Here is a 4429-nt window from a genome sequence, read left to right as displayed (position 1 = left end):
CCACCGTAAATCCCTGACCTCTACCGTAATTTACGGTACCACCGTAAATTACGGTAGCACCTGGAAATTTATGTTTTTGTTTGGTTTGGTTATTACACCAAAACCCAAACTCTCGGATTTTAGTTTTCTAGGATGCCAATACGTTAAATCTCGAAATTCTAATATGTTATACAATATCCAATATCAACAATTCAATCTATCACATTCCGGAGCATTTACCATGCCTTACTTGTTTAACCGACCCGTTTGGCTCGTCTACGGAATTTCTTCCTCTTGACGACTACCAACGAGTTCTAGCCAAGTTTTGACCAATTATTCAATATAACGATATCATCGCCTAAATTCATAGCAACCTTTATTCCAAAATTCAACTATGCATATTATGATGATTCAAATTTACTTAATGTAACGGGTGAAGTTACATACCTTAGCGCACGCCCTTCAACCGTGAGTCACCACCGGCTTGTCCACTCGACGTTCCGGTATCTTGTCCTATAGAGTTCAATGCAAGACATGTTTAGAACTCTCTTCGAATCATAATTCGCATAATACACCGAACATCATGATTATGTGTTTAACTCGAAATTTCAGTTTTTAAGCCTTCATAGAGGCATTTCAACAAACACTTCATAGGCATATTTTTACATGATTAAACTTCACATCTCTAGTTTATCATTTAACCCTATTTTCATATAATTCAACCAATTTATATGTATATTAGCTTCTAATTGCTGAAATCACTTCCAGATTGCTAAATTACACTAGGTTAACAATCTACTTTCTAGTGTTCATCCAAATACACATGACCCACTAATCACCTACCAAGGTGATTATGGATTCACCTAAAATTTCTTATGATTTCAACTTCTATCGATCCAGGGTTTGTCCTTAGACACTATAGTTATTCCTCAATCATCATAACATGCACATGCATCCCTAATTTCAAATATGAGAGAAATTCTTAAATTTTACATACCTTGAGATCCTCTTGTGATGAGGGTCACGATTCTATGCTCGGATTTTCGTTTGGACCAGATTTAGGCCTTCAATTTGATTGTTTTGTGAAGTTAGGGTTTTTGGAATGGGGATGTCGCCCCCTGCTCCTTCCTGGTCGACCAACACTTCAAATTTTGGAGTGTTTGGTTTAATTCTAATTAAGTTTCAGATTTTAACAACTAGGGTCCCTCCATTTTGTTCCACATATAGTTTGGTAACTTTTAATCACCTTATAAGCTATTTTTTTAGACTAGTTAACTAACTAGGTTAGAATTACTAGTTAGTAGACCCCCATTTATTTATGCTTCATAATTATGATATACTGTTTTATATTTTCGGGGTGTTACACATTATCTAATATTTTTTTAAACTAGGATCTATCAACTTTGCAGCGGGACTGTTAAATCGAACAAAAAGTAAACGTAAAAAATAAAAAAGGAATAGTGTTTTTGTGAGAGGATAAAAATTTGTAAATTACTATAGGGTAAATTACTAAATAAGTATTTGTGATATATTTGGCGAATCTAACATCGTTTTGTTAACAGGATGATACCTCTCCATAGTTAAACATGTTTAGACTCAGTGTTACGCGCCCACGCACACATCCACCTCAGCATTCGGAGGTGTGATACACCATCCCTGTAGGATCGAGTGTTGACCCGAACAAGTCGTTCAGAGGCTTTCTCCTTATTGTTCAACTTCTTGATCTCCAATGCTAAACTTTCTGCATCCTTCACAAGTTTGGCATTGACTGTCTTGAAGTTGTGACAATTTGAGCATACTGATGCAGACCTTGACAATTCATTCTTTACAGATTCTTTGACTTTTACAGCTTTTTCTTTCCTTTTCTCATCCTTGATCACCATCTGTTCTTCAATCCTTTTAATGAGTGGAGTAATTGTCAGTTGAGAAAATTCTCTAGAACTTTTCAAGCTCAAGACATAATCTTCCCATTCTTCTTTCGGTAAAGCACTAATAAATTTTTCAACCCACTCTTCTGGTTCTTTTGTAATATCTAAATCAGACATTGAACTAACAAGATGTTTGTATCTCTTAATAACACTCTTTGTACTTTCTCCTGGAAACATTGAAAACGAATCAAATTCTCTCTCTAATTCCCTTATTTTATCCATTTTTTCCTGAGTCATATTAAACACATTGAAACCCATGATTTCTTAACTCGGTTTTTCAAACTGCCAAATAAGCGATCCAATGGAATTGACAAAAATGGACCAACAAGTAAATTCGAGCGGGCCAGCTATTTCAATCGAGTGGACCAAAATAAACTATTCGAGCGGACCAAACAGTTTGTTTCGAGCGGACCAGACTGTTCGGACGAGCGGTCCTAAATCAGTCGTTCGAGCGAGTCCAGTTGAGCGGTCCAGAAGAGCGATTCGTATGTGTCAGTCGAGCGATCCACAAATGTCACTCGAGCGGTCCAAAGATGTCACATGAGCGATCCAGAACATTATTTTTGAGCGATCCAACCAGTTTTTCGAACGATCCAGCCAAGTTTTCGAGCGATCCAACTTATGAGCGATCCAAGATGGTCCAATAAGCGATCCAGGGGTAATTTGGAGCGATTCAGGCCTGATAACTTCGCGATTTCGAACCGAAAAACCTCGATATCTCCCAAACGGCTTAGAATTTCGAGCTGAAACTTGGTAGGGTTTTTAATCAACACATTTCGCACAACATACTCAAAAATCAGCCAAAACGGACCGTGAAATCTTGGTCTGACGTGATGAAGAAGGTGTAGAAGTAAGAAAAAGTGACGAAATCCGGCTAATTTCTGCAGAGAACCTCTTCCTGAGCTCTGATACCAATTGTAGGATCGAGTGTTGACCCGAACAAGTCGTTCAGAGGCTTTCTCCTTGGTTTCAGGTGCGGAATAACAAGAAACTAAGGTAGAAACAGCAGGCAAATCACTTTTAACTACTTGTTTATTGATTTCAAACGTTTACAGCTCAAATCTCGCACCGGCAGAGTTTCGGTACGATTTCTATCCAACCTTTCAACTGGGATCGCTCATACGGTATTTATAGGATTTCTGGCCCTCTCATATGGCATGTCCATAAAAGTGGTCCAGGATGATTGACGCTCGAGCGGTCCAGCTAGTTTGCCACTCGAGCGGACCAGCCTATTTACCGTTCGAGCGGTTCAGCCCATTACTAACCAAAAAAGCGATCCAGCAAGCCTAAAACTATACAATCTCACTATTTCTCTTATTACGCGCCCAGATCTAACAATCTAAGACTATGACTCGATACAAGACGGAATCAGTAGATGTAGTGCACCAACAATCCCCAAGGGGTGTTACCCGGGCGTCAGAGAGAGTGAAACACCTTTTTTATTATTTTTTTAGCCAATCATCATTTGTAAAGCCAAGACTTTGATCATAATAAAAATCATATTTTACATCAATCTTGTTTAACATACTTGCACAATATGTAATCAATCACGAATACGCGCATTCTTATACAAAACTGAGACATACATTATGTTTATACCATGTTCGGATTATAATTATACTTCTGTCACACTTATAACATGCCCAAATTACATCTTGGAACCCTAAAATCATGTTTATCATTTAGTTAAAGGCCCTAAATAACAAGCTATACAAGTTCAAAGGTTAAAAATGATTTTTTTTAATCTATGGGATTCCTTACGGTTCGCAAGGGGGTTTGGGCCGGCAGAAAGTGGACAGCTCGCTTAAATTTTGGTGTTTTAACTCACTTCCAACCACCCTAACTCCCAACTAACCTCATTAAACAATAAACCCTAATACCTCCTCCATACCTCCTAACCCCTTTACACACTCTCAAATCACTTTCCAATCCTCTTAAATCCTCAAGAAATCTCCATTTTCAAGCATAAAACATCAAGTCCAAAATAGTGAGTTTTGGACCTTCTTCCTATTTTTTTCTTCGTGTTTCTTGCTTTCCTCCTACTTGGACAGCATCTAGGAGTGTTACCACAATTTTACCAAGGTAAACCACGTTAGTACATCACCATTTTGAGGTCCGAAGTTAGGTTTATTATCTTATCTTGTTTAAACTTTTCAAACAATGTTCATCCCACTTCATCTTTTGGGACATCTTCAAGTTGCCAACAAATCCCTTTGTGGGATAGGTTTAGATTGATGTTTGTTCCAGAAATGATAGTCATTTAGCTTACTTTCTATACTATCGAATTCACCAAACAACTTTCAAGTAAACAAAGTGAACAAACCACACCAAGTCTCCAAACCACAACCATGTTTGGAATGCACTCGTCTAGTTAAAACACTTGGTTGCTTGGTGCATTGGATGAGTTATTTACATTCTTGTACTAGTATTCATGACCATCCGGACCATTTATAATATACAAAACCAAGCCATGATGTTAACCAACACATGGTTAAATGTCGTGGTAAGGTGAGACTTATCTT

The sequence above is a fragment of the Helianthus annuus genome, chromosome 12 (genome assembly GCF_002127325.2).
Source record: "Helianthus annuus cultivar XRQ/B chromosome 12, HanXRQr2.0-SUNRISE, whole genome shotgun sequence".
NCBI lineage: Eukaryota > Viridiplantae > Streptophyta > Magnoliopsida > Asterales > Asteraceae > Helianthus > Helianthus annuus.
The sequence above is the reverse complement of the archived record's forward strand: the minus strand, read 5'-3'. Positions refer to the sequence as shown.